The sequence below is a fragment of the Manis javanica genome, chromosome X (genome assembly GCF_040802235.1).
Source record: "Manis javanica isolate MJ-LG chromosome X, MJ_LKY, whole genome shotgun sequence".
NCBI lineage: Eukaryota > Metazoa > Chordata > Mammalia > Pholidota > Manidae > Manis > Manis javanica.
In genome coordinates, this window is record NC_133174.1 from 75,244,865 (window position 1) to 75,271,371 (window position 26,507).

Sequence of the window (26,507 nt, forward strand, 5' to 3'; positions counted from 1 at the left end):
GTACAGGCAAGCCCAGCAGTGACCAAGTGTAAAGCTTATCTCAGGGACCCTGAGGGTGCTCAGGACAAGGCATGCTCAGGCAGTGTGACCATGAGCGGGAACTGGAGGCAGAGGCTGAAGTGCACTCTGTGTTGGGTGCAATATAAACTTTGAAGTTTGGTTGGGGTGGAACTTGAGGAAAGAGAATGCCTGTGAGGTCATGGAAAGCTGTGTTTTGTTAGTTAGATGGTCAAATTAACTAATTGATTGGTTAGATGATCAAATCAATTAATTAATTAGATGACTGAATTAATTGGTCAAAAAGAAGATTTTATTAATTAATTTGGCACTTGAATTAATCAATCAATTAATTATATGGTTGACTTCATTAACTTAATAGATGACTGGACAAATTAATTAATTAGATGGTAGAACTAATTAACTAGGTGGGTCGATTAATTATTTAATGGTCAGGTAATCAGGTGATTGAATCAATCGATCAATTAGATGATTGGATTGATTAATTAGTTGATTAAATTAATTAATTACTGACATGGTCACATTAATTGATTAGATGATGGGACCAATCAAAGAGATAATTGGATTCATTAATTTATTAGATGGTTTGACTGGTTAATTAATTAATTAAACATAGGAGAGACAAATCTGTCCAGGAGAATCTCAAATAATTTATGTAGATGCTCTGCCCTTAAGGAGGTGGAATGTAACTCCACTCTTTAAGTGTAGGCTGAGCATAGTGACTACCTCCTAAGGAGTACAGTTTGGAAGAGGGGACAGGGAAGAGTAATGATACAGTGGAGAAAGCTGACAAACACTGCCTCCAGCTGGGCCACCAAAGTCAACATCAACAGTGATAAATTATTTTGATGTACGCTTGATATGACGTGATGAGAAAGACCTCTGTGGTTTCTTCCCCCAAATCCATAAACTCATGTTGGAAACATCAGATATATCTCAGAGAGGGACAGTCAACAAAATATCTGACTGGTATACCTCAAAACTGTCATGGTCTTCAAAAACAAAGGAAGTCTGAGAAATTGTCACAGCCAAGAGAAGTCTAATGAGACATGACAATTAACTGCAGTGTGGTATCCTAATGTGATCCTAGAACAGGAAAAGAACAGTGGTTAAAAACTAAGGGAATCTGGATAAACTATGGACTGTAGTTAATAATATGTCAATATTGGTTATCTAATTGTAATGAATGCATCATACTAGCATACGATGTTAACCATGGGAGAAACTGGGTGCTAAGCATATGAAATTGTAAAAGTATACAGGTACTCTCTAGTACTCTCTTTACAACTATTTCCTTAACTCTACAACTATTCCAAAATAAAAAGTTTATTTAACTAATTAATTGTGTGGTTAGAATACACTTAGCTTTTAGTGTGGCTTAGGCACTGGGAAGGAATATAGGCATCAATAAAATGGAAAAAAATCCCTACCTCATGGACCTGCCATTCTAGTGGGAGTGGACAATGAACAGAAACCATGTGATATATTAGCTGATGATAAGGAATATGAAGAAAAATAGAGGAAAGAAGTGTAGGAAGTGAAGGGGTAAGAGTTTTCAACAGAAGGTTTAAGTGAGACTTCACTGAGAAGAGCGTCCATATTAGGACAAGGGAAGGAGAGTGATTTCACACATTTTTTGGGGGAATTTTGTAAGCCAAAAGATAGTTAATTACATATTCTAACCTCCTGTTAATCAGTATACAGATCACTCAGGCATTTCAGTGATTGATTTTCCTGCATTGTGCAAAGACGAGATGGATGTCTTCTGACTGATGTTCCTAGCACCACTCTTTTTCCCATTTGGGCTCATTTTCCCAAACATTTGTGTTGGTACCAAGTAAAGCAAAAGAGAACTGCAGGAATATAAGTAAAGGCTTGGCTACCTCAGACTATTTTAAGATTTTCTTAACTTTTATCAACGGTAAGTTTATAAAAGTAAATGTGACCTCAAAAGAAGTAAATATGGGATAAATTCCAAATTAGGAAATCTGTAGGGTTTTATAAAATTGAGGTACATACAATAAAATACACAAATCTTAGTGTACAGCTTGATGAATTTTGACATGTGTGTGCACTCATGTAGCCATCACCCAGATCAAGACATCGACATTCTCAATAATTTTTTTCCATTCACATATTTGACCCATCCCCCAACCCCCTTTCTTGTGGCTACCACTAGTCAGTTCTCTGTGATTCTGAGTCTATTTCAGTTTTGTTTGTATGTTTTGTTTTTTAGATTCCACATATAAGTGAAATCACACAGTATTTGCCTTTCTCTGTCCAACTTATTTCACTTGGCATAATACCCTTTTGGTCCATCCATGTTTTGCAAATGGCAGTATTTTGGTTTTTTTATGGCTGAATAATACTCTGTCATATATATGTACCACTTCTTTCTATCCATTCATCTATTGATGAAGAGGCTGTTACTGTATTTTGGCTATTGTAAAAAATGCTGTGGTAAGCATAGCAGTGCATGTATCTTTTCAGATTAGTGATTTTTTTTCTTCAGGTAAGTTCCCAGAAGTGGAATTACTGGGTCATATGATATTTCTATTTTTAGTCTGTGTATGTCTTTGGGACTGAAATTAATCTCTCTTTTTTTTAATTAAGGTATCATTGATATACACTCTTGTGAAGGTTTCACAAGAAAAATGTGGTTACTACCTTCACCCTTATTATTGAGTCTCCCCCCATACCCCATTGCAGTCACTGTCCTACAGTGTAGTAAGATGCCACAGAGTCCCTATTTGTCTTACCTGAGCTACACTGTCTTGCCGGTGACCCCACACATACCATGTACACAAGTCATGATACCCCACAATCCCCATCTCCCTCCCTCCCTACATGCCCTCCCCACCCCTCCCCTTTGGTAACCACTGGTCCCTTCTTATAGTCTGTGAGTCTGCTGCTGTTTTGTTCCTTCAGGTTTGCTTCATTGTTACACTCCACAAATGAGGGAAATCATTTCAATAGCCAACATTTATTGTGCTCACCTCTGTCATAACACTTCTGTGTAGGAGAATGACTGTTTCTCCTTTTCCATGGATCAATGATTGTAATTCAGAAACAAAGAGTAAACTGGTCTACCATTACACAGCTACTATGGGCAGGGCCAACTGAATAAAGCTTTGTTGAAGTTAAAAACCGTATGTTCTGAAATAACAGCAGACTCACAGGCTCCAAGAAGGGACTAGTGGTTACCAAAGGGAAGCAGCTGGGGAGGGAAGGTGGGGATGGAGGGAGAAGGGTATTAAGGGGCAATATAATTTGTAGTCATAATATAGGAAGGTCACAGGGAAGACAGTATAGCCCAGAGAAGACAAGTAATGACTCTATAGCATCTTACTATGCTGATGGACAGTGACTCCAATGGGGTGGGGGGTACTTGGTAATATGGGTGAATGTTGAAACCACAGTGTTGCTCATGTAAAACCTTCATAAGATTGTATATCAATGATTCTTTAATTTAAAAAACAAAAACCTGTGTTCTGAACCAAAACTCGACACTGCCTCCCGTGGCAATATGCAGCAAGAACATTGAAAAGATTCATGTTATTTCGATTACATATTTCAGGCCTGGAGCACTAGTTAGCCTAAGAAAATAATTTAAAAGAAAAGATCTATATCTACAGAGATGTTCATTCATTCAAATGATTTCTGTTCATCACTCCCTTTGTGGCAGGAAACAAACTGACCCTTCTCTCTCTGTCCCCCTGAAGGCAGGAAATAAATCTCCCCTGTGGAAGGTGCCTTCCCTGACCCAGGAGGTAGAGATGTCCTTGATGCCAGAAAGAGGGACTGCTTTGGTCCCTTCACTAGGTCCCAGATCTATGAGACTTCCATGTGTAGGAAATTAGAATTTTTTTCTCCTATTAAACTGTCTTGTATCAATTTAATTATCAGACCAGCTGAAAGAACCAAGAGAGGAAGGAGGAAAATTTCCCCTCGTGATAACACCTGTGCAGTTGCCCTTATTGGTGGGCATGCGCTCTAGTTCCTGAGAAAACAAACCCAGCCCCTCCCACCCACTGGCAGGATGCACCGCTGCCACACTGGCCACCTTTTTTAGGAGCAGCTTGTGTCCTTGAACGGGAAGTGAAGGGTGCACTGAGCACTTCCCAGGCTCGGGCAGCCAGTGGAGTCTGGGCAGCTCCTGAGGAATTCTAGTCCAGCCCAGAAGGAGTCATTCTCACTTACACAGTCGCTATACCGATCACTTCTTTGCAAGAATTAAACGGTTTGTGCATGACGAACTTCGGGGCATTCAGCTTCCATTTTCTACTCCTCTTCACAGTCTGTGACCCTGCAGCAGCTACAGGTAGGTGCATGGCTACCACCCAGAGTCCCCAGGCAGGACGCCAGGGGCGGCCAGGGGTGGGGGGAATCCCTGGGAAAGCTGGATGCAGAGGCATTGATTACAGTCTGTGTTCATTTGAGTTTGTAGCCTGTTTCCAGTTGTTGGGGAGGAAACATTTTCCTTTACCCATCAAGATTCTTTTGGCTGGTCTAAGAATCAAATGGACACGAGGGATTAATGGGGAAAATATCAAATTTTATATCATACATACAGGAACTCCACATACATGAGAGGTTCAAAGAGAGGTAAAATAAGGACTATATACCACCCTGAACCAAGGAGAAGGGAGCAGGGATCTGGGACTTCAAAGGGACTGGTAGCCAGGAAGATGAAAAAGAGTAAATGTTTGGTAAGTAGATGTTTGCTGAGCCAACAGAAGTGTTGGGACACAAGAGAAGAATTTTAACAAATTTTGCTCAATTCCTCCCTGTTTACTACCTCTATTTGACATTATAATGCAATTATCTGTGATGACAGGGCTTTTCTGAAGCAAGTCCTCTATCCAAATTCTGTTTAGGCTGTTAGGGGGAAGGTCAAAGTGTCTTCCAGTGACACATTGATTGTTTTCAAATCGAAATAATGTGCATGCCAAAGGGCACATCTTGGGGCAACTTAATTCTGAACCGATACACAATCATACCCACAATTATTGAAGAGACTGCAAGACCAAAAAAAAGCTTTTAATCACTAACCTGTTTTTGAAAGGAGCCAGACAATGCACCATAAAAGTTAATTTTCCTCCTGAATTCTTCCTAGTCAATACAGACTCCTGAACTTTGACACCCTACTGGGCCACTGGCTTTCTCTGGCTTTCCAACACCTGGCCTGCCAGGCTTTATTTTCACATGACATATTGCTTGTGCTTTTATAGTAAGGAGTTTGATATTACACCACTCTATGTATGGGAAACTTCCCCAACTCCCAGTTCAGCCAGATGGTATTTCACATTGGAAAAGCCCTCCCATGGAGAGACAATTGTTTCTTATTTTTCCTCAGTGGGAGAAGCTTCACAGCTGTGACTGCCAACAGGGAGAAATGGGTCTGGAGCTTGTAGGGTGTTCTGATAACCTGAATGTGCACTGGATCCAATGGACTGATGTGACTGTTAGGCAGGAAAATAGATATGAGTAGGGTGGAAAGAGAAAAAGGACAGAAAGTCCACTAAAAAAGACCCAAAATTAATCAATTAAACCTCAAAAACCCAAGAGCAACTTGGCCTGGAATGCATTTCCCAGATAAAGGAAGGTACCTCAGCATAGCCCATGTCTTTATTGTGTTAATCATGCAGGCCCAGCTTACTTTCTTTACCTTTACCTATATGCTGGTTTTTTTTCTCCTTCTGGCCCTAATTGCATAGTTTGTAACCTAGGCAACTAATTTAGCATGCAGGCCCAGCCATAAACAACATAGTAAAAGGCAGGAAAGATTCCATCTTAAAGATTGTATTTTAATACCCAGGAAATTAAAAATGTAAGATTCTTAACTTACTCTTTAGCAAACAGATAGTAACTCAGCCCACCTTGGGGGCTGGGCAGGCAGCCTGTTTGATCTGCTCCCAGACCAAGACACGGGTAACCACGGAGAAATCAGAGCAGGAATTTCCTTGTGTTAAGTTAATTCTGAGTATTCAAAGACCACTTAACAAGTCTGCAGCCCCAGCCCTTAGTCACATTCCTAAAGATTCTTAAAAGGGGGAACCCCCAACCTTTCAGGGTACTCCTCTCTCTGAGGTCATCCGCACTTCCTAAGTGTGTAACCTACTAATGTTAAACTTTCTCCAAGCCTTTCAGGCTGCCTCTCCTTGCTGAGGATGCCTGCTGCACTTCTTCTCTCTTTAAGTTACTTTAAATAAAACTTTAACTCTGCTTCACTACTGTGTCTGTCTCTGCCCTTCAATTCTTTGTCGCAGCAGGGACAAGGACCAAGGAAATACACAACGCTACCCACACATGACCATTGCAGGTTATCATCTAGCTGAAAATCGTGTGTGTGCGTGCATGCTTGCACAAAAGAGAGGAAACAGGCAATAATGCAGAGCTTAGCTCCTGATTTGGATGAGGAATTAGAGCGCTCTGCTGCCCGCCAGACCCCTAGGATGCTGGGCGACTGTGCTAGAGGCTAATGCTGGGTGTGGGGAAGCCGGTCCTCAGACTGAGAAGGATTGAGAACAAGGAAACCCCGAAACTTGGCCAACAACCCAGAATCCCAAGCATAGTTAATGGCTCATGGTGTCACAGATCCCAAATACAATTGAGCAACTATCAGGTCATATCTATGTGTGAAAGGGAGGAAAGGGAAAGAGCAGTGGATACAGAGTGTTAGGGTCCGGGCTTCCAAGGCTTCTCCAGAGAACAAACTACATAGGCATAGAGATGTAAATTCAAGCAAAGTCTTTATTCAGCCAGCTAGCTGGGGTCCAATGTCAGCCCGACGCAGCAGGTCTCAACAAGGACCCCGAGCACTCAAAGCCAAGGGTTTATATAGCATTTTCAAAACCCTTAACTCATAGTAATTTTCCACAGCTGCACATTATTCTTGCAAGACATACATACTGGGGTTAGGCAGGAGCAAGATAAGACCACTCCTCAATTGTCAGGGAGGTTCTGCACGATAAGCTTGGTATGTAGGATTAGCTGACCAAGGTTAGCTGACTAAAGGCCACAGCTGCCCACCATCTGGTGTTCATGATTAGCTTGTTTTTCAAGGCCTTACCCAGTTCCAGTTTTTCTTTCTAAGTCACATACTCAGAAAATGGCTTCTAGGCTTTTAAGATGGCTATGCTTATGCTAACCTATTTCTATTCTTACATTCCCCTCTTCTTCTTGTATCTATTTCAATCATGAAATTAGGGGTCAGCTGTTTGGTTAACACTCTGATAGTTCTGTCTCAACACTATGATTTGCATGGTGCTAATGCATTCTTTGATAAAGGTAACACATGGAGTGACTCCGGTTTGGCGGGCCTACTACTTGTTAGAATAAGCTGGGGTGGTGCTGATTACTTCTGTCCTGTTGCAGAGGGAGGTGTAAGTTTTAGGAACTCTCTCAATGCAGGTTCTTTGCCTACTTACAGAGGATAAAGTGAGTCTTGGTCTTTGTCTCATTCTCTCTTCTACAGATAGGGACTCTAGCTGCTGCTAGTGAAAAGGGGCGATGACCGCTCTGGCTGCTTCGTGCTGAGAAGGGGGCGCAGTAAAGGGTGCAGCTAGGTCTCCATCACTGGTCAGTTGAGAGGGCCTCAGAAGGCTGGCTCTTCTATTCTGGGTTTCATTTCTATTACTATTTGCAGTTTTGTGGCTTCTAGGCAAGATAAAACAAATTGTGTTATTAGGTTATGTAGCAACATCTGGAGTTGGATTTTCTATTCGGGAAGGAGGCTGCCGTTATTGTAACAATACTTTTCTCTAAAATCACCCTCATTTTTATTAGAAGTAACCAGGTTAAGAAAATAATTAACAGCTGGCTTGATCATTTGCACAAGTGCAGCAAGAAGAGCAATTGATTACACAGGCTCTTTTAAATATGCTTTGCTGGAACTTTTTGTAAGGAATTTCAGATTGAACTTTTAAAGGCCTCTTGAGACCAGACAGCCAAGCTAGACTTGCCATCAGGCTTTGCCTGCAGTACCTGTAGATTTGGATGAATTCTTCTCTTCTCGAGGTCTCTGCACCTGCCAGGAAGTGACCTTCTTTACTCACCTGGTAAGGCTGCTGGGAACTCTGTAAGCAAGGTACCATGCCAGTTCTTCCAAGGGGCTTTGTTGGCTTTATAAAGTCAATCTTAGTTCCTTAAAGTTGTTCACATCTGAGTCCATGCACATGTCTCTCAGGTATGACATTCCAGTCAAAGCCCTGGCAGTATAACCAGTGTTCTTAAGTAATCTTCTCACAAGGAAAGCAGATTCTTATTGAACTCATGCAAATAAACATACTGCCATGGAATACAAAAACAGTCACTGAAAGTTTTTAAACTCTGGAGGGATCAGGTAGAGAGAAGGATGTTTCAATTCTGCTCATAAAGATAGTCATTTACTAAACTGTTGTCAGTTTAAGAGAACAAGGTAAAAACACTTTATCAGCAACATTTGAAACAAAAAGACACAAAATCATTTTCTTTAGTTTATGTAATCTTATGTAACTAATACCTGTTCTGCTGAAATCCAGTTCTTTACCAGTTTAGGGATAATACTATAAATGACAAAAGACTTACAAATGACAATGGTTAAAGATCTGATGAGAGCTTACTCTAAGACAGTTGACATAAGGAAATTCTGATATTTCTGTAATACAAAACATTCAGTAACAAAGTTTAGCATCATTCTCTTTGACAGTGCTTTCCTGGTAAATATATATATATATATATATATATATATATATATATATATATATATATATATATATCAGATAAATAAGCCAAATTAGTCAAATACTTTCTCTAATGAGAAAAAATTCTTCTGACATGTTCCAGGGGCCCTCTGGAAAATATCATAGTTAACTAGAGGTAAAAGCACTTTTTTTGAACTTAGCATAAGTGTCCAAGACCAGATACAAAAAAAAGCAGAGAAAGTGCTTAAGTCTACAGGTCTTCTCTGAAAGCTTCAAGAATGTTTTACTCTTTAATAGTAGATATAAGCTGCTATGCAAATTCTACTAAAAGCTCTAAGATCATTTGCATTAAAAAATATGGAGAGTCCCCCATGTTTTTTTTTAAAACATACAGCATATAAATTAAACAAGACCTGGTGGTTGTCAAAAAAAAATCTATTACAACTTTTCTCAAAAGTGGTCACACGTTTGTCCATTTAAACTTTTACAGTGAAACTTGTTTTTCTGGGAGAAACATAATCTTGTCCAGATTCTGCAGTTTAATTTTTCAGAATAAATTTTGGTTTGTTAACTAAGTGCATTTAATCAGCTGAAAAAAGCTTTGTTACCATTCTGCTTAGGAGGATAAATTAAGAAAACAAATAATCAGTAACAACTTTAATCATTTGTTGGTTAGAGATTTTTCCACTTATAAAAATATATGGAATAAATAATTTAATTTCTCAGGCCATGCAATCGTTTTCAATAACAAAATATTTCAAAGGCAAATAAAGGTTATACAGTTGTTAACAAACGTTAGCTTTTAGTCCCTTTAACATTACGATTTTATTTTTTATTTTTATTTTTTAATATTCTGGCAACTCACTGAGACTTTAAGCATGAGAAACCGCTTTGATCTTTCAACATTAAGAGCAGACCAACAGTTAAAGAAAACTGTTTAACTGGAAACGAGATTCTAATTTTGCTGTGCACTTGATATCAAGACTCACTTGCTTTAATTTCACTAGGTACGACTATATCTGTAAGAATATAGTAATTTTATTCTTTATTTGCCTCATGGTCTCAAGCACATAAGCCTGTGAGAATTATGCCTGGGTTGGCCTGCGGCTTGACTGGGTTTATCTCACCTTATCTCTAAACATTCTGACCTTCCCCCCAAAGCAACAGGCTGAGCGGGTCCTCCACAACAAAAGGCACCACACTGTTTTCTCTCTTTAAATAAATAGCTGTACTTTAGAACAAAGTTACTTTCCTTTATCACAAAACACATTCTTTAGCATGCAGAAGACTTTTCATTCTTTATACTTTTTCTTATTAAAACATACATCTTTTAGCATAGAGAAATGTTTTCTTTATTACTTTAAGTAGTTTTAATTAAAACTTAAAACCATTAGAAACTTTAATTTCCAGTGAACACGGAGAAGCAGGCCATTGTAAATTGTTAAACTAACATTCTTTAGATTGACAAATTTATGAACACATTTTATAATTTCTGTAACCATGAGCTTTACAGCACAATCTCTCATAGAGTATATCTTCTTAACTTAGCAGAACTTTAAGGTTTTAGGTTACTACAAAGATTCTCAGGCAGTAGGTAGGTATACACACTGTAACACACAATTAAAAAGGTGTTCACTTGCCACACTTATTTAGTTCACTCATTCGTAACAACTATTCTAGATTACTTACAAGACCTTTACTGAATATTAGACAAAGCCAAGCTTTTAAGCATTTTATTCTTAAAAGATTTAGCAGATAACATGACTTAAATGACCTCAGGTAAATTTAGGCAGCTGATATCCACAAGGACATGCCCACCTCAGGCAAACTCAAATTAGCATTAACGCTTAACACTTTTTATCAGTTTTTCTGGAACTTTTAGAATACCTAATTTTCACAAGCGCTTGTCTTTAAATCAATTTCATTAATACCTTCCGGAGGTAGAAAGATATATTCATTTACACACTTAGGGGGTCGTCTGAGTCTGTCCCATGGTGAGAAAGAAGAAGGAAAAAGAATATGAGGGAGACAAAGGCGAAGGATGAAGATGCCACTTCAAACAAAATGACTGTTGTATGTGCTTGTGAACGAGTGCCTGTCATTGCACAGTTTTCCTTCCACGGGGGACACGAATTTATCTGGGATTTGTGGCTGTGACCCCCTTATCCTGTCACGGGAATCTTCTAGCGGCGGGCGCCCTAATGGCTCTTAATTGCCTGACCCGTGCCCGCGGGGAATGATGTAGTGGCAGAAAGGAGGAACGGAGAGAGCAGGAGAACCTTAGAACAAGGAAACTTAAAATGAGAAGCGCAAAAAAATATAAACCGAAACCAAAACACAGTAAAACAGTCAATGATAACACCAAGCACACACACCACATCTGATCGCACTCATTCGGACCGGTCCTTCTCTCACTCTGGTGCGCACCAGACTCACCACTTTCAGGGTCCTCAAAAACTCGTAATTCTCCTGAAGGGCGTCCACTCGGACTGCCGCAGGGTGACGAGCTCGATCTTTTCCTCCTCAGGCGCCAGTTTTCTGCCGATCGAATTTGCCTTCCTAAGGCCGAGTCACTCGGACCCTAGGGCCAGGATTGGTTACCTGGGCTTTTACCCAGGGTCACTAACCTGGGGGCCGGGACTACCAGCCCGGACTTCCTCACTCGGGACCACTAACCCGAGACCATACACGGGATGGCGACTCCCGCTTTATAATGGATTTATGCAGACACGAGGGGGCGACCCTCGAATTACACTGCCCCGTCCGGACAATTAGACCTTGCCTCCAGCTGTCCTTTGTTCTCAGGGAAGCCACTCGTATCCCGGACGAGCCCCCAAATGTTAGGGTCCGGGCTTCCGAGGCTTCTCCAGAGAACAAACTACACAGGCATAGAGATGTAAATTCAAGCAAAGTCTTTATTCAGCCAGCTAACTGGGGTCCAATGTCAGCCCGACGCAGCGGGTCTCAACAAGGACCCCGAGCACTCAAAGCCAAGGGTTTATATAGCATTTTCAAAACACTTAACTCATAGTAATTTTCCACAGCTGCACATTATTCTTGCAAGACATACATCCTGGGGTTAGGCAGGAGCAAGATAAGACCACTCCTCAATTGTCAGGGAGGTTCTGCACGATAAGCTTGGTATGTAGGATTAGCTGACCAAGGTTAGCTGACTAAAGGCCACAGCTGCCCACCATCTGGTATTCATGATTAGCTTGTTTTTCAAGGCCTTACCCAGTTCCAGTTTTTCTTTCTAAGTCACATACTCAGAAAATGGCTTCTAGGCTTTTAAGATGGCTATGCTTATGCTAACCTATTTCTATTCTTACAAGAGGTGAGTAAGTATAGCTGTCTACTCTTGTATTCCTTAACTCCAGTTTACTGACGTTCTTTATTTGCAGCATTTAGGGTACAGCTGATAAGAAAAGATAAAAGGGTTACTCATTTACTATTATTTAAGGGCAAGTAGATGTTTTAAATAAGGAGCATTGGTATTTGCTGCACTAGGTTCTTTTGTTGTTTTACTTGGCTTTAAATGTGAAATAACTGGGCTTCTCTGAATGTAGGTCCGTGAAACTGCACAAAACATTTCACGAACTACTTTTGATGCCAGGGTTCTTGTTCACGAAGCTGAAGAATGAGCTTCACAAACACTCAAGGTAGGAGAGCAAGGTACAGGCTTTTATTTAGAGATAAAGTGAGAGGACAGAGCTCCCAGCTCACACCAGGAGGAGACAAGAGAGTCCGTGTTTGGCTCATTGTCTCAGGGTTTTATGTGTTGTTGAGGATTTTCAGGAATGAGGGTAAAGGGTTAGGGATGCAGACTTGTTGAATGGCCTCAGAATGCTCATTCTTGATGAGTAACAGAAGATATTTTCTGCTCTGATTCTTTCTCAAGATAGCAGTTTCCCTCTGGGAGAACAGTTAGTTAAGACCGCCTACCCTGCTCCCAAGGTGGGCTGGGTTGTTGCCTGTTTGCTGAAGTAAGTTAAGAATCTTACTTCTTAACTTCTTGGGCTGTTTATAGTTGGGCTTGCTTACTAAATTAGTCTTTTTCTTAGGTTGCAGATTAGTTGGTTAGGATCAGAGAAGGAAATACAGCACATAGGTATGGTTAAAATAAGCTGGGCCTTTTAGCAGGCTAAGGTAAATTTTACAGTGAAGTTGAGACAGGGATGGTGGGTGTAGTCAGAGTAGGGTGAGGTCCTCTGGGACAAGCAGGGTGGAACATTTACAGTCAGAGCAATGTAACAATGGGCAAAGAAGTCCCCATTGAAACTCTGTTAAACATTTTGCAAAGTCAAGATCACACTAATTCTCTAGGGTAAAGATATAGACATCTTGAGTGAGATCAGTTCAAGGTCAAAAGGCCAGGAGCAACTTGGCCTGGAATGTTTGAGTGTTCTGCAAGGGTATCAGCATATCCCGTGACTACACTGTCAGCCCTGGCAATCAGACTATGACCCAGCTCACCTTCAGGACAGGGCAGGTGATACAAGTACACACCCCTAAATTTTTTTCATGTTCTCAAAAAATCCTCAACTGGCTATAAAACCCCCTAGACAACGCACTACGATGGGCTATCTTGTCCCCTCCTGGCATGAGCCAGGAGCTCTATTCTCTCACTTTATTTCTAAATAAAAGCCTGTACTTTGTTCTCCTACCTTGAGTGTTTGTGAAGCTCATTCTTTGGCTTTGTGAACAAGAACCCTGGCATCAAAGTCATGGGTTGTGCTGAGACACTTTTCTTTATCTGCAGAACACTCAAACATTCTAGGCTAAGTTGCTGCTGGCCTTTTGAGTTTTAACTGATCTCACTGAAGATGTCTATATTCCTAGTCTGGTATCTTTACCCTAGAGAATTAGTGTGACTCTGACTTTGTGTAATGTTTATCACAGGGTTTCAATAGGGACTTCTTTGCACATTGCTACATTGTTCTGACTGTAAATTATCTTGCTCTGCTTTTTCTCCGGAGGCCCTCACTCTACTCTGCCTAATCCCATGGTCCCTGTCTCACCTTCATGTATATATAAAACAGAGCCAAATAAACTGTACAGATACTGTAAAAAACCAAGGGTCATGCACCTTGAAAACTTTGGATTCAATCCCACAGAAGTACTGACCATATTCATACCTTCCTCTGGTCTTGCTTTTTAAAACGTGAGCTTTACAGATTCTGATAATATTGTGCTTACTATTCATCCTAAAGGGAAAAGGAGATCACTTTCTTAAAAAAGGACAGCTTAACCCACAGTTAACTTTTTCTTATTGTTCTGTACATATCTTATACATTACTTGTGGCCTTAGATTCTAAGATAGAATAAACTAATGTATGAATGAATCAAATTTAAAAAGGGCATAATGCAGAGAAAAGAAAATGCATTTAAATGGTGCAGATAGAAGAAAACAAAAAAATTCATCAATATCCAATGGTTTATTCTGTTTAAAATTTTATCCACCAGTACTGTGTGGGGCTATACTAAACTGAATCCTTAATTCAGCAGAATGTGCAAAAACACATTTGGTACCTATCAACGTTTCTGTCTGACTCCCTGTTGGGAGTTGAGGTTTGGATGTCATTGGGTGGGCCCATGGAACTCACAAGACATCCTTGCAAATGTCTGCTGTTTAAAATAGGAAATAGAACCTGGGTGTTTCTTGGAATGTTGGCTCGGAAACTAGGCCAGAAACAATCACATATTGAGATCCTTGACTGTCTTAACTCTCCCTCCTCCTCATGAGTATTTTAAGCCTGATGAAATCCCTTAAGGTGATCATTTGAGTTAAGAGGGTAAGCCAGAGAGAAAAAGAGAAAAGACACCTATCCTTCTTGACCTTGTGATGGGCCAGGCTGTGTAAAGTGTTAAGGACTCCAATGCCCCCGGCGGGGAGTTCAACAAGGGCCCGAGGGGAAGTTAACCTGGATGAGAGACAAACCAGACACAAAGAAGTAGACCGAGTCAAAAGTATGATCAAGGTCTCAAAGTTTATTTTTACAAGGTAGATTATATAGGAGCTAGGAGGGGGAAACAGCCCCAGCTTAAGTGGCAAGGGTTATCTAGGTTGCTAGGATACCTAACTGAAGAATGTTCTCTGGAAAAAATCATGGGTGGGGGATTACTGAGAAAAGACAGAATGTTTTACTAAGGAGGAGATGTTATCACGGCAGCTGCTTAATTTCTATCCCAGCGGTCTAATCGCAAGCTGGGTCAATTGATCTTTGGTAAACGGGGCAGGCTTGAGAAACTAGAGACCTAGGCGAAAAGGGTGAGACCATTGTTTCTATGGCCTATGGCTCCCGACACTCCAATATATTCGAACCTGAGTTCTGTTTTTCCTTTCTGCTATGCAGTCCAGCTGGCAGATCACTTTCTTGTATCCCATTGGCTAGCTTCTAGCAAAGCTTACCCCTCAGCTCCCTGCACCTGAACAACAGCTCTGTGCCCAGCCACTGACATGGGTTTTCTCCCCCTAGGTCTCCACAGATTTCTTTCCCCACTCTGATTTCAAAATATCCTTTTTTTCTTACTGTGATCAGAGGGGAATGGGACAGAGACTTTTCTTTGTTCTATCTTGCCTTCATTTTCCCCCCTAAACTGAGATTCTTTGGTGAAGTAGAAAATCTGTCCCAGGCTCTGCAGTTCTCCTGGAGGCCCTAGTTCTGTCTTAGCACAGTGCTTTTGAGGGGGCCCTGAATAAAAATCACATGCCTGAGTACCACCTTTTAAATCACTGTGTCCCCTTGTTTGTGAAGCACAAAAGAAGTTGCTTTCAAGGAGTCTTTTGTATTCCTGTTGGCACAATGAAGGTTTCCAAGCTGTCAACCAGCTTTTCTAAAAAAGTTAATTCAACACATGTGCAGTAGGTGTATGTCATTCATGAGTTGTGCTGCCAGTGGGCAGGCTCAGCTTTCCAAGTGGATTGGGAGACATGATGGCTATTGTAGTGGAGTCACCTCAGCCTTTTGTAAGAAGAGGACAAACTGCATCACTGTCAAGGCTCTGTGGTTTGGTGTGTGAAAGTGAACATCAGGATGCTGGAAGCCTTATGTGGGGGAAGGTGGCTGGGTGCTGAGGCTGTGAGAAACCTTGTTATCAGTCCTCTGTAAAAAAGTTCTGTGCAGGATGGTAGTATTAAGTGTTGAATTGCTGAACCTGGGTGTGCGCTGCCCATACATGGACAGCTCTGCGCCCCAAGGGAGGACATGGCCACCCAGAGGCTGGCCTTCTCTGGGAAGAACTCTGCATGCTGAATATCTTAAATATGTCAAGAAATAGAATTATTTAATATTGCTGAGCTGGAGAACAACATAAGGAAAGGCACGTCTAAGCAAGATGTGCTTGATAAGAATGAGTAGAGCTGGGTTGTAGAGCAATGAGAATGGAGACAAGGAGGCCAGTGAGGAGGACGTGGCAGTGATCCAGGTCATATGGGCCAGGACAAGAGCAATGGCAGTGAGGGAGGGAGAAGCAGCATAGATAAAGGAAACCTTTCATGGGGCTTATGAGGATTGGCCAGCTGTGGGGGTGAGGGGATAAATAAAAGACATCTCACTGATGACCCTAAGTTGTGACTCTTCCTGTTTTGTTCCTGATTTTGTTTATTTGTATACACTCTTTTTCTTCCTGATGGCTAGTCTGGCTAGGTGTTGGTCTATTTTATTTATCTTCTCAAAGAACCAGCTCCTGGTTTCACTGATTGATTTTTCTCTATTGTTTTATTCTTCTCTATATTATTTACTTCTGCTCTGATCTTTAATATGTCCCTCCTCCTACTAACTTTGGCCTTCATTTTTTCATCTTTTCCTAGTTTCTTTAATTGTGTGTATAGACTGCTTATGTGGCGTTGTTTTTGTTTTTTGAGGTTAGCCTGTATTGCCATGTACTTCCCTCTTAGAACTGCCTTTGCTGCATCCCATGGGTTTGGGGCTGTTGAGTTTTTGTTTTCATTTGTCTCCATGTATTGCATGATTTCTGTTTTAAGTTGTTCATTGATCCACTGATTATTTAAAGGCATGTTGTTTAGCCTTCATGTGTTTGTAGGCTTTTGTGTTTTCTTTGTGCAATTTATTTCTAGTTTCATACCACTGTGGTCTGAGAAGCTACTTGATACAATTTCAGTCTTTTTGAATTTATTGAGGCTCTTCTTGTGGTCTCAATATGATCTATTCTGTGATCATATTGTCATCTATTCTGGAAAACCTTCCATGAACACTTGAGAAGAATGTGTATCTGGATGCTTTTGGGTGGGATGCTCTGTAGATATCTGTTAAGTCAGTCTGATCTAATGTATTGTTCAATGCCTCTGTTTCCTTACTTATTTTCTGCCTGGTTGATCTGTCTATTGATGTGAGTGGTGTGTTAAAGTCTCCTAAAATGAATGCATTGCATTCTATTTTCCCCCTTAATTCTGTATTTGTTTTACCTATTTAGGTGCTCCTATGTGGGGTGCATAGATATTTATAATGGCTATGTACCCTTGTTGGACTGACCCCTTTGTCATTATGTAGTGTCCTACTTTGTCTTATATTACTTTCTTTGTTTTGAAATCCATTTCATCTGATGTTAAGTACTACAACTCCTGCTTTTTTCTCCCTATCATTTGCATGAAACATTTTTCTCCACCCCTTCACTTTTAGTCTGTGTATGTCTTTGGGTATGAAATGAGTCTCTTGTAGGCAGCATATAGATGGGTCTTGTTTCTCTACCCATTCTGCCACTCTGTCTTTCGATTGGTACATTCAGTCCATTTACATTTAAGGTGATTATTGATAGATATGTACTTATTGCCATTTTATTGATTTTCTGGTTGTTTTTATAGCTCCTCTCTGTTCTTTTTTTCCTCTCATGCTCTTCTCTTTTTATATGGTGGATTTCTGTAGTGTTGTCATTGGATCTTTATTTCTCTCTCTGTCTCTTTCTCTCTTTCTTTATTCCTTTCTCTCACTCTTACTTTCTCTCTCTTTCTTCCCTTGACTGATTTTCCAGGTAGTTGATTTTGCTTGTTTTGTTTTAATTTTGTACTTGCTTGGTAATTAATTTGTCAACTACCTTTACTGTGGGTTTATTTTCACTGGTGAAAGCTATTTAACCTTAGGGTCCTTTCCATCTACAGCAATCCCTTTAACATATCCTGTAAGGCAGGCTTAGTGGTGGCGAATTCCTTCAACTTTTGTTTATATGAAAACTGTTTAGTCCCTGCTTCAAATTTAAATGATAATCTTGCCAGGTACAAGATTGGAGGTCCTTCTGCTTTAGTACACTAAATATATCATACCACTCCCTTCTGGCCTATAAAGTTTCTGCTGAGAAGTCCGCTAATAGCCTGATGGGATTTCCTTTATAAGTAATCATTTCTCTCTCTCTGGCTTCTTTCTGATACTCTCTCCTAATCCTTGATCTTTGCCATTTTAATTATTATATGTTTGGTGTTGTCTTCCTGGGGTTCTTTTTGTTAGGGGATCCCTGCACTTCCATGACCTGAGTGCCTATTTCTTTCCCCAGATTGGGGAAGTATTCAACAGTTATTCCCTCAAAGAGACTTTCTATCCCTTTGACTCCCTCTTCTCCTCTGTCACCCCTATTATGAAATTTGGGTTAGATTGGTCACACAGATCACTTATTATTCTATCATTCCTAGAGATCCTCTTTTCTCTCCGTTTTTCAGCTGCATTGTTTACCTGTTCCTTAATTTCCATTTCATTGACAGCTTATTCAACCCGTAATAATCTACTGTTAAATCCTTGCATGGTAAAATGTTTCATTTCAGATACTGCATTCTTCAGCTCTGAGTGGTTCTTTTGTAGGTCTTCTATCTTTTTGTTGGTGTCCTCTCTGAGACCTTGAATATTTTTCTGTAGATCCGTGAGCATGTTTATGACTTTTACTTTGAAATCTATATCAAGAAGATTGATGACTTCTGTCTCATTTGGCCCTCTTTCTGGTGTCTTGTCTTATAGTTTTGTTTGGAATGTATTCCTCTACCTCCTCATTTTGTCAGGGTTTCTGTGTTACTTCCTTTGTATTAGATGTCTCTGCTGCTTCCTGACCTATGGGGTAATGGTAATATCTTTATGAAGGAGGTGCCCTCTGATGCCCAGAAGCTCAAGGCTCTTTACTTTTCAGTGTGGGAGCCCCAGTTGTTGGCATGCAGTGAGCAGACCCACCCTCTGCCTGGCTTGCAGCTATGGTGGACCTGCAGGGTTAATGGGGTGGGCAGGCTGATGTGCAGCTCTGCCCAGGCATGCCTCAAAGCACCTGACTTGAACACCCATGAGGAGAATGGAGGAGCTCTTTGGGCTGGCTCCTGCAGGTACTTCCATGGTTGGGCTGAAATGGAGCTGAGAAAGCTGGGAGGGTCTCCCTCTGTCTACCAGGCAGCAAAGTCTGACACTCCAGCTGGGCCAAGTGGCTTTTCTGCTGGCAGCACATGCAGGGAGGAGCCAAGGAACTGCTTTGCCAGTGATGGGGATGGAGCATCTGGGGCTCCTGAGAGTTCCCAACCTGTTGGGCTGAGGGAGGGCTGGGGACATATCATCCACCTGCTGTTTCTCCTTTGAAGAGAGCTCCGTCCAGCACTCACCCCTGTGGCACCTCTCCCGCTGCTGGGAAGTCTTTCAAACTGCCTGCTCTGCTTTCATCTCAGGGGGATTGGTGGAGCTTGTGGGTTTTCTGCAAGTGGCTGGGATCTCATCTTCCCTGTGTTCCACCTGTCTTTGTTGTCCAGCCCTGCTAATCACCAGAACACCATGTAATGTGGCCTTGTGCTCCTGGAGCAGGCCTCCTGGGGCAGGTGTTCAGCAATCCTGGGCTCCCACCCACTCTCTGCTCCGTTTCACTTTCTCCTGCCTGTGGGCCAGGATGGGGGAGGGCTTGGGTCCCACTTGATCGGGCTTTGCCACTTTACCATTTTCTGTGGGGTTTTTTCTTCCCCAGGTGTAGATAGTCTGTTCTGCAGTCTTCATGCTGTTTTCAGATTTGGTTATATTTGCTGTATTTTCATGTTTTATGTGTTTTTGGGAGTAGGTTTCCTCCTTGCCTTCCTACTTTGCCATCTTTTTCTCAGAATCTGTCCCCATCGGCTTTCTTCACTCTTTAACATTCCTTTTTATTTTTTCTCCTCTGGCTGGAAAATTTCCAGTGACCTCTCTTCAAATGCACAGATTCTTTCTTCTGCTTGATGAAGCCTGCTCTTGGTGCTCTCTATTGAAATTTTCAATTTTATTTTTTGTTTTTCTCTGTTGCATTTTTTCATTTCATTCACATCTCCAGCTCTTGGATTTGTTTGGTCCTGTTTTATGATTTCTACCTCTCTGTTTTGGCCTTCCATTTTGTTCGTGTACTGTTTTCCCGATTTTGTTGATGTGTCCATCTGTACTCTTGTAGCTTGCTGAGCTTTCTTACAACAGTTGTTCTGAATATGTTGTCAGGAATTCATAGCTCTCCATTTCTTTGGGTTTGATAAAATTATTGTGTTTCTTTGATGTGTCATGTTTCCTTGATTTTCCATGTTCTTTATAAAGCCTCTCCTTTCTGTCTTACATTTCAAGAAGCAGTCACCTCCTACAGTCTTTACTGGCTGGATTTGGGAGAGAAACATCCTCACCAGTCACTCTGGCTAGAGATCCTGAGGTTTTGAGAACAAACCTTTCCTATGGATGAGCCTGCTCCACACTTCCTGTTCCATTTTGGGAGGGAATTTTTAAGATTGTATCCCTTCTCTCAATGCTGCAAAGCCAGGCAGCGTGATGAGGGCCCCTCTTTGTTTTCCCCTGAAATGCTCAATTTTGGGAGCCTTCCTCCAACCCCATGGAGTCAGGCCCACTTTCTGCATGTGCTTACTAGCTCTCTGCAAAGGCATTTGCTAACTGTCCACGGGAGTGCACTCCAGGAGGTGGCCACTGGGGGAGGGGGTGGGCATGGGGTATACAGGGTGTTGAGGGTGTCTGAGCTAACTGGATTGGGGCGGGGAGTCTGCCTGTGAGGTGTCCATAACATCTCACAGAGGGCTTCCTTGCAGATTCCATGAAGGAGTTAGTAGAATGAACCGTGATGTGGTTAGTACTGTCCCTTTGTTGAGTTCCAGGCCCTGATTGCTGTTTCCCAAGCTTCTCCCCAGTTCCTCAGCCATGCCGATCACCTCGCTATTCTGTGAGCAATAAGACAGGAGTGGTCATCTTGAGCAGCATCCCACACAGCTTTGGAAGCTGGGCGCTCACTCGCGTGCTCTTACTTTTACCTTTGTGGGAGAAACCATAGACTAAGGGAGCCTCTCTTGGCACTGAGATGTGCTGCCTTAGGTGAGGAGTGACACAGGTGAAGTGGAGACTCTTCTTCTTATCCTCTTGAGTGAGTTTAGTCTCTGATTTTTCACCCCAATGGTGTGCAGGAACTTGTCTGCTGGACTCCTGAGCTCTCACAAAGATATTCTCATCTGTGGTGACTGTCAAAATCAATGTTCTCTGTAGGGTTGGGGATTAAGGCAGAAAACTCCTATCTGCCATGTCTTGGCATCAAATGGCTATTCTAGTTATTTATAGTTATCCCACGTTAACAATTCATCTAAGTAACATTAGTCATCTATAGCATTAATGTCTTATTCCAAAAAGAAATAAAAATTTAGAGTTCAGAACAGCATGCTTTTCAGCCTCTAGTCTTTATCTCTCCTAATTATGTCTAGTAATTTCTATTTAGCTAGAGATCTAGAGGTACATAGTTATGTAAAACTAACTCACTAATTTAAAAAATCTTATTTGATAATAATATGTTTCCAATTCCTTGCTTCTGCTTGTTATTCCAATTACCTTTGGGGAACTACTTGCCTAGGCACCACAACTTTTCTGTAGTACTAATTCCTCATTTCAAACAATTTTTCTGTGGTACTTACTTATCATTTCAAGTGATTCATCTCCATGCAGCCAGGTCTTTCCTCTCTTCCCCAAAGCGAGACACCCACGAGCTCACAAATATGGGGAAGCCTGGTGTCACATGTGGCCATTAGTACATATACTGATAACTATTTCTCACTAAGAAGGTGAAGTAGTGCATCCCAGTCACCTTAGGAATCAGATTGTCACCTGGGTCACAAGATCATCATCTCCTTTCTGTGGCACCTGAAACTTATCCTCAGAGCAGAGTCTTAACCACATCTTGCTTGCTCTACTGACTCACAATGCTGTGAATGACTGAATGAATGACATAGTGAAGACAGTGTCAGCACATAGAGATAGATAGAGTTCCATGGGAAAGCTGAAGTTGAGTCATACATTTGACTCAAAGAGACAGGATATTCCAGAGGGACTAAAGTGTGTTGCTTCAGCATGTAAGGTTCACATAAAGCGTGGAGGGGGTGTGTCTCCAAATACTTTCCAGGACTCTGAGGATGTCATGTGGATTGGTGCAGGAAAAATGCACCAGGCCTCTTGGCCTCTGACAGGTGGAGTCCAAAGAGGCCTTTGTTGGGCCTGAAGTTTATACAGTTTGGAAGGCCCTCTTCTAAAATCACAAAAACGAGCATGAGGGTGAACATTTATTCAGAATGTGAGGAAAATTCACTATGAACTTTAGAAGATGACAACTAGACCACCCAAATTCCAAAATACTACATATATGGATATGTACATACATACACATACATGCATGTGGAGGTATATAGATGTATTTGGACGTTCCAGCTATGCAGTTGTATAATCTGAAGTATGATGGAGCAGAGGTTCAAGGTGAAAGATATAGTGGTTTGATTGTGGATCAAAGCAGCTAATTTTTACACATTTTGAAAGCAAAAAATCCACATGTTATGTGAACACATAGCATGGGTCCATGAGTGACAGATGACTCCCTGTAAAAATAAAAATGCACTCAGCTTCATGTTAACCATTTAATGTTTATTTTCATGTCTACTTAAAAGTAAACCAGGTTTTCTAACTTTTATTTTTCTCAAAAAGAAGAAAAAATCTAGTTTCAAAAAATAGGATAACCATTCATGGGCTTAAGAATTTATCTCTTAGTGGAGACTTTTTGGTAATCCATTTCCCAGTTCCCAGGTCCCGGTCCATCTGCTGCTCAAGCAGCCTGAAATGACTTACCAGTCTGCGTTTATATTGTTGGAACCTGTCGGAGTTAGTTGGTAAGTCAAGAGATATAAAGGTCACTTGGTTTGAGACAAACAACTGCTTTTTAGGGGACACAGGTCCAGACCAAAGTGCTTGCTTTTCTACAGTTTATGCCATCTAGATGGGCTCCTGGCCCTCTGCCTGGACTCCTAGGTCCAGAGTAGCTAGACTGTGTATACAGTGACTCTAGTTGTCCTTCACATGGGGACAGATGGCTGTGTGTAGAGGATCCAGTCAGTTAGGAAGACAGCCAGAAGCCTGTCTGTCTGCTTTAGGAAATAATGCAGCCCCTGACGGAGAGCTACTTCCCTAAATGGAATCTCAGGGAAATGTAGAGGTAACAGTCTTTCACAGGCTCACAAAGTGTTCACTGCATGGTGATGTTTTCATACACCCACATGTGGACTCCTTGCAGCTGATCTTAACTTTGGATGTCAGATTTTTTTCCTACAACCACTTGAAGGCAGTGGTCATATATGAAAAAAAAAGTCTCTGTCATTGGTGTCACCTCTCAGGGCTCTTTTCCCAAACAATTTAAGCATGGCAGGGGAAATTCAGGAATCATCCTAAGAGGGATACAATTATTCATACCGATGTGTCAGAAGAAGAATGAGAAATCCATGTGATGTTTCTGTAAAACACGTACCTAAGATTTTACAAGCAATTGTTGCTTAACATCTGATCCCAGGGCTTTTCCATGTAATAAAAGAATACACCTCCCATACTAAAATGTGAAGCACAGTCAAGAGCAATGTTATGAAACTATCTGAACAATTACATATCCAAAGTAAGTAGAGGGAAGTAAAAGTGTTTGCCATATTTTAACAAACCAGTTTGTGAGGAGTTTGGGAGCAGGAAATGATGATGACGGTGGCACCCACAAGTGCTAGTGATGGATCCAAAATGAATTCAGTGTGTTGCCAAGGCCTCACATTTCCAGAATGTATTTACATGCCATAGATAATGGAAAGAGCACACATTTCATACAGACAGTGTTTCTCATTGATGATGTAAATGAGAAGTCTCCCTGCCGAGGTGTGGGCCCATTGGGCTGGGCTACTTAGCATTGCCCCTTGTTACTGATCTCTTTCTCACTATCTTTAAGATGTTTTCATCAAATAGTTCTTTTTTCCGGTAATGCACAAGTGGCCCTCACAGATACTTTTCCTCTGCCTCCTTGTGCTCTAACCCATCAAGTGCAACAATTGAACAAATGATTGCTTCTAGCAGGAGAACTTCCACAACAAAGCTCACTTTGTCATCTCTTCTCACAGCCAGCATTGTCTTGTCTATTTGTTTGCAGATTTCTTGTAAATGCCTTACCACAACATCCAACTATTCTTCATCCTGTAGGTATGTTTCAGTGCAGATCACATACCTGCCTGAATTCAGAAATGATGCCAGCCACCTGGACTGTTTCCTGCCTTTTACAATGTCCAGGAGATGGTCGTTGGCCCCCTTTCTTTTCACGATGAAGTCCACTAGCTTCTGGTTCGCTCGGTCACAAGCAGCCCTTGTCCAGTCAGGCAGAATTTTCTTACAGGGTGTCTTCCCACCCAGAGAGGTCTCCTCCTCAGAATCTTCCAGGTTGGTGTAATTCACCTTTGGGAAGTCACTCTCCACAACCCACTCATGGATGGCTTTCCTAATTGGGTAATTGATGTCAGCAGCATAGTAGTCCAGGAAACAGCCTGCAGAAGACCCCTGGCCGAGCCCTTCTCTGTAGTGGGAAATAGAGAGAAGCACCAGTTTACACTCACTTTCCTGGCTCTGTTCATTAGCGTTCCTTTCTCTTTGCAATCCAGATGCTTTAATCTTTGAAGAGGAACTTGAATGCCACTCTTTTCACAGCGCATGTTTGCCTAGATCAAAAGCACCCTTGCAGTCTGTTCTGCTTGGCTGACACTCTGTACCATGGCTGGCCAAAATGGGTGATTTTGAAATTTAAACCAGACCATCATTCTTCCTTCAATGGGACATGGCTCTTGTGGGAAATCCATCCTCGTTGGCTGTCCCGCTTCCTTGCTGACATCCTTTTCAGTAGCGGTGTTGGGGTTACCAGCCTGTGAATCAACTAAAGATTGAAGTTCTTCCAGTCCCTTCTCAGGCTCTGGTACCTGCAGCTTCCTTTTTCTGTTTTTCTGATGGAGGGAGTGATGCAGCCTAAGGTTGGGGGCACTGGAGGATGCTCCCGCACCTTCCAAGCCTGGCTTCCAGGCACCCTCTCCAGGGTCCTCAACATTCCCAGAGAAGGTAGAACATTCAGACGACGCAGCCAAGGCCTTTGGGCAGGTGTCCTGTGCCTCTTCTTTCAGTGCCCTGGGCACAGTAAGGATAAAATTTGCTGGCAGAAATGGAAGGACGCCTCCATCTTTAGCATCTGCACCTTCTTCCTTGACCGTGCAATGCAAGGACATAACTCCTGAAGTACCTCCCTTTTTCTTACCCTCTTTCTCATGATCATCTTCCCAGAGTGATGGGAAGTTTAGGCACATGCTGGAGCTTTGTGAGGACTGTTTGCATTTCCCTTGGAAGAGAAGTGGTGATAGCTGTGTGCACCCGCAATTGGTCACTGCCTGGGGCATCTTCACACCTGGGCCGTACCAGCAGTGATTTGGGGTTTTCATTCTTCTTAAGACTCCTCAGTAAGTCCCCTTTGGACTCCCTATACTTTTTATGAGGCTGATTTTGTGGCCCCTTGCGAGACTGTGTGGTAGTCTCTGGAGCACCTGATGCTCTTACCAGACCCCAGTTAGTTCTCTCATTCAGAATCTCCAGTGTCACTGTGAGGGCCCTTCTGTGGGCCATTTCCTCTCCTGGTGGGACACTGGCCTTTGACTGGGCCACTAGTGTGGAGGTAATGGATTCAATCTGAGACTCACCTAGGATCTTCACGTCTGTGCTCTTCACTTTAATTTTTTCATCCACTGAGAGTATTTGAACTTCTAGAGACTGTGCCTTTTTCCTGTTAATTTTTGGTGAGATCCCAGATCTGGACAAAACCTTCGCTGGCCAAAGGTGGCCTTCCAATTGCAGAGGACATACTCAGCATCCATCATGATTTGAGTTTCCTGTCAAGAGGTAACTAATGACATTTGGGGGGCCTGGCTGTCATACCCACAGCTATGGCAGGTCTTCCCTAAACCAATGTTCTTCACCACACCTTTTTGCAGAGTACCGCCAGGGCTTTCCAGCTTATGTGGCCTGTCTTTCTCCTTCTGAATCTCTCAGGAACGTTGGAACTCATGCTTTGAGCGGACTATACTGGAGAGCACTGGAATGTGGGAAAGAGAAACCAGAAATGTATCAGAGAAAAAATTCATTTTGTGGAAGTAGAAGAATGTTTTGCCAATGAGAAGTGATAAGAGGTAAACAGGGAAATATAAACAGAGTGTCTTGGCTGTCCTGATACATGGGTAGATACGTGGACAAGTATTTGGGGAAAAACTTGGAAGATACCAGGAGTGTTTTATTATTCTCCAAAGCCCAGCTTATGGCCCTACTTGTTACTACTGAATATTAAAGAGCATCTGTGTGGGGAGGTGTGTGCAATGTTCAGGATCTCACTTGTGTTATTGGACATCCTGTGCCTTTGGTGCTCCTGGGGGCTCGTCCTAGGAGAGTGCTTCAGGTTTCCCTTCCTAGGGTGCTAGGGCCACCCTGTGCACCCAAGGAAGCCAGAGGTTATCTCCAG

The 26,507-nt window shown here is 41.9% G+C and overlaps 1 long non-coding RNA gene and 1 pseudogene across 1 annotated transcript; one reads left to right on the forward strand and one right to left on the reverse strand.

Annotated features, from left to right (window-relative positions):
- The first annotated feature begins 4,073 nt into the window (after window positions 1-4,073).
- On the forward strand, window positions 4,074-26,255 carry LOC140847310 (uncharacterized). Its single transcript, XR_012127254.1, has 3 exons — window positions 4,074-4,339; window positions 4,592-4,727; window positions 26,045-26,255. It is a non-coding gene; the product is annotated as an uncharacterized lncRNA (long non-coding RNA).
- Window positions 23,870-25,872, reverse strand: LOC108384112 (PWWP domain-containing DNA repair factor 3B-like; annotated as a pseudogene).
- Window positions 26,256-26,507: the final 252 nt, after the last annotated feature.